This window comes from Emydura macquarii, unplaced genomic scaffold (assembly GCF_026122565.2).
Source record: "Emydura macquarii macquarii isolate MOO-44397 ecotype Brisbane River unplaced genomic scaffold, CSIRO-AGI_Emac_v2 contig_369, whole genome shotgun sequence".
Lineage (NCBI taxonomy): Eukaryota > Metazoa > Chordata > Testudines > Chelidae > Emydura > Emydura macquarii.
The window spans coordinates 4,455,337-4,468,821 of NW_027130506.1; the positions used below are offsets into that span (position 1 = coordinate 4,455,337).

Sequence of the window (13,485 nt, forward strand, 5' to 3'; positions counted from 1 at the left end):
TGTACCTGTACTTCCAGTTCTTCCTATTTATTCTCCATTCTCCTTGCATTTGCGTATAGACATCCGAGATGTTGAGCTGATTCCACCACTGTTAGCCCTCTTGTTGTGCCTATGCCCCTACTGTGATTTTTTTCCATTTCCCTCCCAACATTTAGTCCTCTGTAAAGATCCCCTTTTTTTATACCTACCTGTGGGATTTTGTCACCTGCCCCCTTTGAACCTAGTTTAAAGCCCTCCTCACTAGGCTGGTGAGTCGGTGCATGAAGATGCTCTTCCCTTTTGTGATCAGGCCCCATGTCTTCCCAGCCTCCATCCTGGAATAGCATCCCATGATTAAAGAAGCCAAAGCTCTTCCTTTGACACCATTTGTGCAGCTCTTACATCTTAAGCTTAAAGTTTATAGCTCTTCTAATTGCTGTTCAGACTAATTAATCACTACAATACTTTGTAAGGCAAACAAGAATTCATCCCATTTTAGAACCAAGAAAGGGGGAGACAGAGAGGATAAGGGCCTGACCCTAGTGTAGTCTAGCAGATAGGTTCTAGAGCTTCAGCACACAACTGAAGTTGCTTTGAAGGTCTGGACCTAAGTCACCAGATGGGCTTTGTCACTGATTTGCTGTGTTCCTCTGGGCCAGTCATTTCACCTCTCTGCCGCACAACAGTTAATGGCAGGAAACAAATAATATCTTCTATTTGAAACTGCCAGGGAATTAAGGCAGCATGCCATTACCTGATTTGGAGTTTGGCCAGGACACTGAACAGTGGTCATGGATGTTTTCTTAACAACATACAGTAGGTCTTCAGTGTTCCAAACCATGTTGTGATCCCATGTTTAAACAAATAAATGAAGGAAGGATGGTCCTGTGGTTAAGACTCTGGACCGGGTCTCAAGAGAACTGGAGTCTATTCAAACATCTGTCACAGATTTCCTGTGACCTTGGCAGGTCACTCAATATCTCTGGCCTTCATTCAGCAAAGTTCTTCAGCACATGCTTAACCTTAAGCATCTGAATAGCCCAACTACATTCAGTGGGGAGAGAATAAAAATATTGCAGCCAAAACCTGAACATTTTCATCCAAACACTTTTGGGAATTGTAAATTGGGTGCCTCATGCCACTGGACAACTCCCTGGCCAGACTGCATCTTCCCTGTTGCACTGTGGTCCCCTCTTGCTGAGCCACTGCAGTGCATTATTGGAGTCAGGGCCCAAGCATAATTTTTTTGGGCCCAGTACAAACTTGTAACACAGGCCTCCTCCCACATACATACCCATGGGGGTTGCAGCCTGGGCTGGGCTCCCCAGGGCCTCTGGGCCTCGGTAAAGTGTACCCTTTCCCCCCCCCTCCCCCCATGTGGGGGCCCTGACTGGAGTCCCTGGCTGTGGTACATTATAGGAGATGTAGTCCAGCTGCATAACCCAGTGCATAGAAGAGAATGTGCATAAGAGAAGAGAAGTGGCATCTGAACTACAACTCATGTGAGGCACTGTAGTGGCATTTCTAAATGGAAATTTTGGGGTGGTTTGGTATTAGTTTTGTTCAACAAGATGTTGAAATTTTCTGCATAAAGCAGAAACTTTTGCAATATATATATATTTGTTTAGTTAAAAAACAGTTTAAAAAAAAGATTTGGCACTTTTTTTTTTTAAACCAGCCCTAACACACACACACACTCCACCCATGATGCCAACCTGGGTCATCTGTTTTTCCAACACGCACTGCAGCAACATCTGCAATGTTGCCCCCTCATGATTGGGAAAAGCTCCAAAACGAAATCTATAAAGCCAGCTCCTTGTTCTCCTTCAAATCCTCCTCAAAAACACACCACTGCACAGAGGGAACTACAACCTGATGATGGCCGAGTCAGTGGTGAGTTGGATTACTGCTACTGAATAGCTAAGGTCTTGTCTATACACAAGTTGTACCCCTTTAACTGACACAGTATAACTTCCCTTCTGGTATAAAGGTGCTTACACTGGTATAACTTATATTAATCTAAGGCACCTTTATACTGGTATAACTGCATTCATGCTTAGGTTGTATCATTTTAACTATTTTGGTGGGGGTGAAAAATCCCATCCCCTAACTGAAATAGTAAAATTGGTACAAAACTGTGTAGGCCAAATCTAAGAATTGCCCACAATCTTATTAGATATTTTACATTGTCTCCTCTGCCTCTAACCTGTCCCTTTGCCTTGTCTATCTTTTATGTCTTGTCTTTCGTCTTTAAGCAATTCAGGGCAGGGACTGTCCTTTATTATATATTTGTAGAGCTCATAGTTCAACGGGGTCCAACCTGGTGATGGCCATTAGACACGATTAAAATATAAATGTTAAATAAACAACAGGGATGGTTACTCATGTCTTATGAGTCAGTCCTATCTGCTGTGGAATTTTCATTTCCTAATCTGTACTCTTCTGCTCAGATTTTGAACTGCCCTATACCCATACTTTGAAGTGCTTCTTCCAAATTCACAATTTACTGTTTGAAGGGTCTGATGTAATGCTGTGTAATCTTTCCCAGAGCCCTCCGCAAGAGAAGCTTTCAACTCAGTGGAAAATGTATTTCTGTAAAACAAAACAAAATAAAAACCCCTTGTAGAGTGAAATGGGCTAGACAGCCTTATAGCACTCTCTAACGTTATGGAACAAGGGCCTGACCCTGCACCATCAAAGTGAACATAGGATCAAGCGCCAGGTTCTACGTTGGACTTTTTTGTTTGTGCCGAAAAACGTTGGTGATCAGGAAGAGGTCAAAACATAAAGATTAGGACATGTTTTACAATATTCTTGAATCTCTCTCTCTCTCTTTTCCTGGTGGTTATATAGATTAGAGACCCTACATGTAGGATACTAATAAGTCTTACACCTGGTAGCAATCACTACTCTGCATTATGCAGCCACTTCCCAATATCATATATAAGCAGATGGGGCCTTTTTTCCAAGGGTTCTTTTTATCCATGTTCTTGACTTTAAGTTATCACTGTGATCTTAAACCACTTTTATTAGAGTCTGTTTTCAATCAGGAGAGGGGGCTTGTCATGGAGTGAACACACTGGTGGGTAAAATGAACCACTTTAGAGAATAAAATAAACAAACAGGAATTTCCTCAATGCTCCATTTAATCTTCCTCTTTTTCCTGTATTAAATAAAATTTACCATAATGTTGTTGTTATAAGCACTCTCATTAAAGCAGATAGGTGTTCAGAACTGAGAAACTTTTTTTGTTTTTTTTTAATTAAAAAAAAAAAAAAGGATCTCTTGAGGAAGACATTTAGCAACTCATGAAGTAAATAGCAAAGTCAGTGCGGCATTTCGGTGCTTCACTTTCCACCTTCCCATTAATTTGAGTTATAAAACTAAATTTAAAAAAAGCCATATTGCTGATTTCAACAGGCTGATGTCCACATTTATAAAGTATGTTATTTATAGTATTTATAACTATGTATGTGATGGCAGCAGTTAGAGGTGCCAGCTGAGAATGGGGCACTGCACATACACGGATTGGCTTTGTCTAGATTATACTAGAAAATGAGGTCGGTTTAACTATGTTGGTCAGGGTTGTGAAAAATCCACACCCTCTAAGCAGTGTTGTTAAGCCAACCTAAGTCCCCTTGTAGACAGTGCTAGGTCGATGGAAGACTTCTTCCATGAACGTAACTACTACTTCTTGGGGTGGTGGATTACCTATCCTGATAGGAGAATCCCTCCCGTCAGCAGAAGTAGCATCTACACTGAAGTGCTGCAGCGGTGAAGCTGTGCCATTGTGGCATTTCAAGTGTAGACAAGCCCTAAGAGACAGATCCTGCAATTGGACACACACAGGATCCACTCATATTATGCCCCTTCCAGCGCAACTGAACAACCATGGTAGCTAAATTTTTTTTTTTTTTTTTAAATACTGAAAAATGTTTTGCTAACACAGGAAACTCTAAAGCGGATGAGGTCCAAGAGATTTGGTGGCCAGCTGCTGCCAGTGTACTGTACATACATCTTATTCTTCAAAGAAAAGTCCCGCACACACTTAAATTACAGATTTCCCCGTCATACAGACACAGAGGCCACAGCAGTTGGTTCTTTGGTAGCCCAATTTATCTATCCTAGTGTAGAAAACCCTTATCCTCCAGCTTTGTGCCAGCAAGCTGCAGATCACAAAAATAACTTTGCAACTCACTGTGTAGAACTGGTAAAAAAATACTGAACATTTTCCAAAAATTTTCCATTGAAATTAAAAAAAAAAAGTTCTCTAATTGCCTGTATTCACTTATGAAAAGCTTTGTTAAGGTGGAAATAAAGTTGCTGTCCTGCAACACTACCCTCTGGACTCAACTCTGGACTCAAATGTTCAAAACCCAGGAAGTTCTTATTTAAAAAGTCATCCTACATATCCCTGAAAAGAACTATTCACACACAACTAGGAGCCACTCCGCTTGTGAACCAGCTATACACCATCTCTACTAAGCCAGGTCAATGCCTATTGGGCACAATCTGTGACTAAATCAATAAAATCACAAATGTTTCCAGGGAAGTATGGCTTCAGATTAGAGAAGACTGAACTGTTTTGGGTAAAACTAGTAATAACTTGAATTTTCATTCTAAACTTGAATTGAACCCGATTTTTTTTTTTTTTAGGTTAGAAAAGTCATGCTTAAAAATAATTTGTGTGTCTTTTATCTTCCTGATTTAGCTGGAGGTCAAGGCTAGAAGCAGAAATACAGTGAGAAAAAAATAATCCAAAAGTATTTCAAACCTAACTCAATACAAGAGGTAGGGGAGCAGACGCTGATGAGATTAACAGCCAAAACTCGGTGCCAAAGAAATCAAGGTTCTCCCACAGTTATCCTAGACTCTTACTTACTCAGATCCCTTGGCCAGATCCTCAGCTGGTACAAACCAGCATAAACTCATTAAAGTCAGTGGAACTATAGCGATTTACATCAGTTGGGAATCTGGTCCCCTGATTTTTGGACTAATTCATATTAGATTTTGTATCAGACTGCACAAAATTTGTTTAGAGGTCATTATTTTTAAGCCCTCTACACAGCACTCAGCAAGCAAGGATTTTTTTGGTTATAAGTCAGTTGTCTGGGCCGTCTCCATAATTCTTCCAAATGCAAGACTGTGTCCATTCTCTACTGATTCTCAAATTTGCATCCATTTCAGTCCATTTAAACAAGCAACTAGCAGCACTGTAATACAACAAGCCTTTTTTGGAATGAAGAAGCCCCTGTGGTTTAATTTGTGATCTGTATGGACATTACAGTAGAAGGATTATGCTAAATTGTTTTTTGTCACAGAACAGTTGGACAAAGCAGTGGTTTTAAATGCATGGAATAAGCATTCTGAAATGAGAACTTTGTAACTGAATTCAGAACAAGAAGTTAGCTTAAATGTTATCTATTTACATATGTTTGCATGCAGTTCTTATACCTTACAGAGACTCCCTTGTTTGCTGTTACTGTAGTAAAGTTTGTTCACAGGCTGCTTAAAATCAAGCAAGAAGGTCAAGCTGGGATCAAATCCAAAGATGATGGTCTGCATGCCTAAACTGAATATCCTTTCAGGGCTCCATCCTATACTATTGGTATCAGTGGGAGGTTTTTCCATTCATTTGAGCAGGAGCCCCAAATGCCTTGTTATAATACAGTGATTTGCCAGTGTTTTCATATTGGGGACCGCTGGTTAAACTAAAGACCCTCATGTGGACTATCTCCCCTGACTGCCCTCCCATTCCTGATCCATATCTTTCCAGCAGCAACTATAGAACTTGATTCCAGAGCAAGTTATAAGGGAATAGTATTATCAAGTTGAAACTAAACTCACTTTAATGTGATGGGTGAGGCTGCTTGTTTAGATCCCTCAGTTTTGTTTCCATTTCTTAAACCTGAATGTAATGCTTTCCATTTATCCATACCAAACCCCTCTGACTGACTGCATCCCCCCTTACAGTTTAGTTCTGTTCTGCTGGGGGTTTACTATCCCTTCAGTTTTGCACTTCACACACACTAATTTACTCAGCCTCCCAGCACTCCTGAGCAAACCAAGGCAGAGATGTTGACTGATTTGACCAAATCACAGTGGAAGAGCTGCAAACAGAGCATGGGTTTGGATTGCTAGCCCCCTGCTCCATGTGTCAAAATACAATGCCTACATGAGAGAACATAATGGAGTTGAAATGCAAAGTACAAAAGGTTCCACTCCTTTAAGGTGGCAAACTCTCTTTTAGAAAAACAGATAGTAGTAATGGGTTGTGTAGTGCCCAGAACCAGAGGTTAGAGGAAGATTTAGTGGCACACACTAGGCTAATATATTACATTCTCACTATCAGACAAGCTCTTCTCACATACCAGATGTCCACAGGAGTTCTATTTAGGCTGTTGGTGCACTTCGTAGTTACTTAAAGTAGGCAGTGAATCCACCTGAAGCATGCAGCAGCACTTTTATCATGTGATGAGAACAGTGGCTTATTGGTGCAGGACTACCCTTTCCTCAGTACTTGCTTATATTGCAAGATTCCTGTTTGTCTGAGGGCTTGACAATGCTCCTCAATTATATTGTCTTGTCCTTGATCTTTGACAAGGTTATCCATTTTGGCTGTTGTCTTTGCTGCTATGTTTTGTTTTAGTGGCTTAAGGTTTTCACTTTAGTCTTTCCATCTAATCAGCATTCTGCAAATGACATAGCCATATTATCTCTTTCCTTTTTCACTTCTCTTCTTTCTGGAAGATTTTTTTTTTTTTTTTGTATTCTGCATGCCATACATAGCCTAAAGCTGTGGTGAAAGACTTAATGGTCTCCCTGTTAGACAGTTAAGAAACTGCTTGGGTATTTTAGCCACACTGGATGAGATTAGCTGGGCAGTTGCATTACGAAATCTGAAAAAGAAACCCCGAAAAGCTTTCTGAAATACACAGTGACAGGGCTTAGTGTTCTAATAAATGTGTAGAACGCTGTAAAATATTGCCATTCATATAATCATTTCTAAACATAAAGAGCAGAAGCAGGAATTTCATTACTCAGGGGTCATACATTAAAAAAACCCAACACATTTAATTCTAAACATTAAGACTGCTGAAGTAACCAGGTTCCAATGTAAATACACAAATGACTGAATTAAATTCAATGGCTGAACTATTGACTTTTCTGTGTGATAGGTAAGAACTCATGATGGTGGGATAATAATACTTCACACTTATTTTATATTGTGTCTTTCAGCCGAAGAACTGAAAGCACATGGGAAACCCTGAATTAATTTAGCCCCACAACATTCTTGTGAGTTCTGTAAATATTATCACCACCTCCACACTTTTAAGAGCCTTCACAGCTTAGCCCTGCCCTGCCTCTCACCCCTTATTGGTACTAAGTTGTCGACCACCCACTTCCACTTTTCCAACTATGCTAACTCTCATGGCCCATAAGTTCAGTTTTGCCTAAAACCTTTGTGCTTTCTCCCATGCTGCCTCTTAAGCAGGAGACAGCTCCCCCAAAAATGCACAATGTTACTACATTGTCCTTCTTCAGTCCCTCCTTAAAAAAATAACCTCTGCTGTGATGTCTACAAAACACTTGACAATGGCTAAGCTGCTTTTGTTCTGTGATCTCTGTTTATTTCTCTTATCATAATAGTCTAACTGTTACCTGATGCTCCCCTCAATTATTAGTCCTACCCTCTTTTCTCTTTCAGATTTTAGTTTCTTAAGGTCAGGGACCATCTTTTCATTGTGTGTGTATAAAGCATCTAGCACAATCAGGCCACATTCCCTGACTGGGGCCTCCAAGACCTACAACAATACAAATAAATATTAACAAACCTGAGATGTTAAGTGACTCACTCAAGGTCACACAAGAAGCTTGTGGCAGAGATGGGAAGAGAACTCAATTCTCTTGATCCCCATTGACTGTTTTAACTACAAAGCCAAAGAAGATTGTTATCGATTGTTCTTCATGCCCACTGAAGGTATGACAAGAAGTAATGGGTTTAATCTGCAGCAAGGGAAAGAGGTAGAAAGTATTTTTCCTAATATCTAACCTAAGGGTAGCTAAGCACTAGAATAGACTTTCAAGGCAAGTTGTGGAATCCCCATAATCAGAGGTTTAAGAACTAGTTGGACAAACACTATCAGGGAAGGTCTAGTTTGAGTTGGACCTGCCACAGTGCAGAGGCTGGAGTTGAAGACTCGTTGAAGTCCTTTCCAGCCCTGCATTTCTATGATGCTATACTTCAAATTCCATTGACATTTGGGAAAGTATTTCCATAGGACTGAGTCCTTTATGACCACCCAGGAAAACAATATACTGCTAAAAAACGTCAACAATAACCAAAAATTATCAGACCAGGAATAATGGAGTAGCTTTTATGTATGAATTTTTTTACAAAAACTGCTTATTAAGGCAAAGTCACCATAAAACATTAACATACTACATCAAATATTACTTATTAAGGATCAGGTTAAATATTTAAAGAACCTGGCTAAAGATTCTGGCTTGCTAAAATCTAGAGAAAGATTGTGAAATGGAACAGAAAAGGATCATCATGAAGAAGAAACAAGTTACATGAGCTGTCACTTGTAGTTGCTGTTTGAGAGAGTGTCTCCAATTCTCAGGGCAACAAGCTTTTGGAGAGCTATCACCTGTTGGCCTGCTCAGAAAAGGTTCCCAGTAGAGTAGCTTGTTCCCCTTGGAGACACCAAGATATTGAGTGATGGGTAAGCTGCTAATGGACTACTGCCCCTTTGGGTACCACCTTGAACCACTCCTCAAAATGCTGCCGCCCGCCAGCACGCACTCACTTCTCTTGCACTCTGTCCTCCATTCCACACTTTTCTTGTGCGCGCCTACTTCAAAGCCATCAAACAACAACTGCCTCATTTTAAAGTCTGTAGCAGTCCCCAATTTTGTTGGAAGCTATGGAAGAAAATAGTCTCATTCTGCCTCCAGGGAAATGAGTATTTCTTTAGCATACATCCCCAGTTAACATTAAGGTAATGGACATTGTCATGGCTCCTGCTGAAGGTCTTTCCCACAGCCTCTATTATTTGCAACAACAAGCCCTGATCTATTTATTTATGTGTTGTCTCTCCAGAGGTCTGTCCTATGACCCCGTGACCTTTTTTTCACTTCAGTGTGCACTGCAACTGAAGCAGTAGCCAAACCATAGATGTCATCTGTCGTAAACAGAGAGCTTGCCCCCACCCAGGCTGCCTGCCACCCACCCTTCTGTCTTATTGAATATCTCCCTCCCAGCAGAAACCTTTCATCTTGCTATTCTGAAGGAAGCAGAGTTTCACTTACTTACCCAATTACATCATCGCTGCTCTGTACACACATGTGCTTCCACTCCAGCAGTCTTATTTCATTTGCTTCTTGTGTCTGGAAAAAGAGGCTTTCCTCGACAACCATTGCATTAAGTCTTTTAATCCCTTATATTCCCCCATCCCATCCCCCACACTCTCCATTAAATATTTTCCTCTTCTTTCCTTTGGAGTATTTTATTGTCCTCTTTTGTTCCTTCTGCCTCCATCATCTACTAATCAAATAAATTATAAAATCCTTGTCGTATTTGAATTTTGGAGATGCTCCCTCTACCACCTTTCTGTCTTTTTTTCTTCTTCATTCCCACCAAACAAGATCTGAAGATGACAGCAAGTTCAGCACTGTGACTATGAGGGGAGAAAAACTATGTCAGAAATGTACATATTTTAACCTATGCCTTCAGCCCAATCCTGCACACCTTTTTTTATGAAGCAATCTAAGTAGTCTTTACACACTGAGTAACGAAGAATCAGGGGGAATAAGGGTTTGAAGGATCAAGATGTTTATGAGTTTTTTTGAAAATCTTTTTGTTTGTTTTTTTGCTCTGTTGAGACCATTGAAATGGTTTCTTATTATCACTGGGTGGAACCAGAAACAAGCATTGATGTCAGTTTTGTGACATAGCTTGTTATTTAAGAAGTTCACAGTTTAGGCAGGGTAGCACTTCAGCTGCTGAAATAATCAGCTATGACGGTTTTTTTTTTTATTAGAAATAAATGAAGAATATGAAAACACTAACTTACTGGAAAGTGTAGAGGCCATCTACTAAACAAGACTTCTCGAGAACTTCCATGACTAGTTTTTGTAAATATCGTTGCAGGTTGTTCCCAGGATACATCTATTATACTATTCTATTGTTTATAGGTTTCTAGTGGGGCAGCCCTTTACTGAGTACACCTTCGTGGCCAGGCATCACTTTGCACCCACCCCCTGCTAGGCCCCTTTTGTGGCTGCCTCAAGAACTGCACACAGGCTTTCAGGTGGATAACGCCACCTGCTGCCTCTTTCTACAAGACCAGCCCCAATCCTTAACAACTCTCAGGGTCCCAAAACAAAATCCATCAACACACAACAGTCCATACTTATCTCTGGTGTCTCCTCTTACAGTCAGACCTCTTCTTTGTCCCAGTCTATTCTCACAGCCTATGCCCCTCATCCACCTTCACTGCAGCCTCCTGCTGCTCTTTATAGGGCAATCACCCTGATCTCTCCCAGGTGTGGCTCTTTCTGTAATCAGAGTTGGCTAATCCCAACCCTTAAGGGGCAAGCCACCCTGTTACAAGGTTCATTTAGCACCCTCATCACCGTAGGATCTGAGTGCCTTCTAGTAGTGCATTTAGTGACATGACTAACATTTAGTTTACATATAGTTTGTTCTCTCCATCATCTTGTCCTCAGAAGGAGAATTGTTTATGCAGTGGAGTGCTTAGTTTTGATGGAGGTTTTGTTTTAAATGCATATACGGCTCTGTGTTTATGTTATAGAAAGCAGGCCGAAGAAACGCACCTTGCATGCACCTTACACCTTGCACGCAACCTTGGAGTTGGAAGTAGTAAGGTTCATGATAATCCTTAGCTGGGGGAGATTGTTCCATAGTTACAGAAGATTTCAGAAAGATTACTGCAATGATTTGGACAAGTGTCAGGAATGTACCCAGAAAAGATATCATACATGATGATACATACCAGAGTGCAAGGAACTAGAAATAGAGGAAGTCTGAGACTGCATAGGATAGACTTGGTGGAGAATGACAGACAAAAAGTTTAATGATGAACAAAGCTATGAAGCTGATACAAGACAGAAAGTGGTGGAAAGCCTTCATGAGACCCTATCATCACTGTTAACAGGGCGGATATATAGGAATCAAAGAAGAAGTAGTAGTAATCTAGATGGAATATGACAAAGGCATGTATAACTGAAGCCAGGTCATTGTCCACCAGCATGGGATGGAGTCTCCTATCAAACTGGAGACACTAGAAAATGTTACTTGTGGATGCTGCTATGTGAAAGCTTAGCGTTAGCAAGGAATCCAAGAGCATTAGTAAACTATGGAGTTTACTGAAATGACCAACTGTGATCATGCAACTTCAGCCTAAGGAAATTGCATAGTGGCAGCATACACTTCGAAGTGCTTGCTTCTGCACACCTGCATAACTTCTATTTTGCTTGGGCTTTGCTTCAGCCAGTGGTTTTTCATTCACAAGCTGATCTCATCCAAGCCTTGGCTCATCTTGGTGCTAGTGGTATGCTCGAATGTGGTGAAGGTTAGATAGAGATGTGTGTCATCTGCATATTGCTAGCACTTGAGCCCACGTTGTCAGGCCAGTTCTCCTAGTGGCTGAATGCATATGTTGAGAAGTTGTCTACAGCAATCATAGGGCCCAACTGAAGGTGCAGAATAACACCTGGATGTTCGGAACACCTCAGTTCCCACTGGTTTCTACCAATTCCAGGAATTGTTCAACATTTTATAGGATCAATCCCATATTATGACTGGGTTTGGGATAGTTTTCTGGCTTGGTAAAAAGTTTCCCCTCAGAAAAGCAATCATACTGCAGATTACCAGAGGCGCTTTAGTGTACAAGGCACCGTAGGACAACAAATTCCTAATGGTAAAATCACTATTTTCTAACCTTCATAGCTGGTCAGAAGAATTTAGCTCAACATTGTAAGGTAATTTTTAGCTTCATTATACAGCTGGGAAAACTGAGCCATAGAGAGGATAAATGACTTGCCCAGCGTCTCTCATGCAATTATCCAGTTTGCAAGCCCCACTTATCAGTTTTGCTAGAGCAAATGTGTCTTCTTGTGCATCTAGGGGTGAGGCTGTATTTTACGGGTACTCTCTTCCCATTCCTCTTTGAAAAATCTAGTCCTAGCAATGCCAGTGGCAAGCTCAGATACAGAATAATTAGCCACAAAATGTGTCTTCCAAAAATATTGTTTTTATCGGTAAACCACCCAGTAAAAGGATTGTTGTTTCTGAGACTGCTATAGGAAAATTAAAGCAAGGACTCAAACTACTACAACTCCTTCAACAATCCCGCCATCATGACCATGGTTCCAGCAACCCACACACCTCCTCACCACGGGGAGGCGGGAAGGTGGTGGGGCTGAGCAATGCCTGTGCTTGCGAGAAGGAAGAGGAGAGTGAAGATGCAAAGACCTTATCCCAGCTCTGGTCTCAGTGTCTAGGGAAGGGGCACTACACATCCATCTGCAGTACAGGAGGATCAGAGAGGTCAGAAGTGTCCCATTCATCGCAACAAGATATTCTCAGGGGGGTAGCCGTGTTAGTCTGTATACAGCAAAAACAATGAGAGTTCTGTAATTTCTGCAGGCATAAGCTTTCGTGGGCTGTAACCTACTTCATCAGAGGTAAGGAATAGAAATCAGATTGGGGGTATATATATACATCTAAGGTTAAGGAATAACAATGGGGAAGTTAGGTATAAGCAAAGTCCATTCAGTTACAGTAGTTGAGGGCTATTCACAACCATTGATTAGGAGGTGAGAATGTGTGAACAGTGACAATTACTTTTTGTAATGAGAGAACCATTCCAAGTCCCTATTCAGATCCAGTTTGATTGTGTCAAGTTTGCAGATGAGTTCCAATTCTGCAGTTTCTCTTTGAAGTCTGTTTTTGAAGTTTTTTTGTAGAAGTATAGCAACTTTCAAATCAGCTACAGAGCATCCTAGGAAGTTGAAGTGCTCTCCGATTGGTTTATGGATGTTACTATTTTTTATGTCTGATGTGTGTCCATTTATTCTTTTGCGTAGTGGCAGTCCAGTTTGGCCAATGTACATGGCAGAGGGGCATTGCTGGCATATATAACATTAGTAGACGTGCAGGTGAATGAGCTTCTGATGGTGTGGCTGATGTGGTTAGGACCTGGGATGGTATCACCAGAGTTGATGTGTGGGCAGAGCTGGCAATGGGGTTTGTTGCAGGAGTATGTTCCTGGGTTAGTGATCTTCTTGTATGGTGTACAGTTGCTGGTGAGTATTTGCTTCAGGTTGGGGTGCTGCCTGTAAGCAACGATAGGTCTGCCTCCCATGGCTTCAGCGAGTGAGGGATCACCTGCTAGGATAGGTTGTAGATCCTTAATGATGTGTTAGAGATTTTAGTTGGGGGCTGTAGGTGATGGCCAGTGGTGTTCTGTTGTTTTC

The 13,485-nt window shown here is 41.1% G+C and overlaps 1 long non-coding RNA gene across 1 annotated transcript; it reads right to left on the bottom strand.

Moving 5' to 3' along the window:
* Positions 1-9,451: 9,451 nt before the first annotated feature.
* On the bottom strand, positions 9,452-10,469 carry LOC137141359 (uncharacterized). Its single transcript, XR_010916602.1, has 2 exons — positions 10,398-10,469; positions 9,452-9,656 (listed from the first exon to the last, which is right to left on the bottom strand). It is a non-coding gene; the product is annotated as an uncharacterized lncRNA (long non-coding RNA).
* Positions 10,470-13,485: the final 3,016 nt, after the last annotated feature.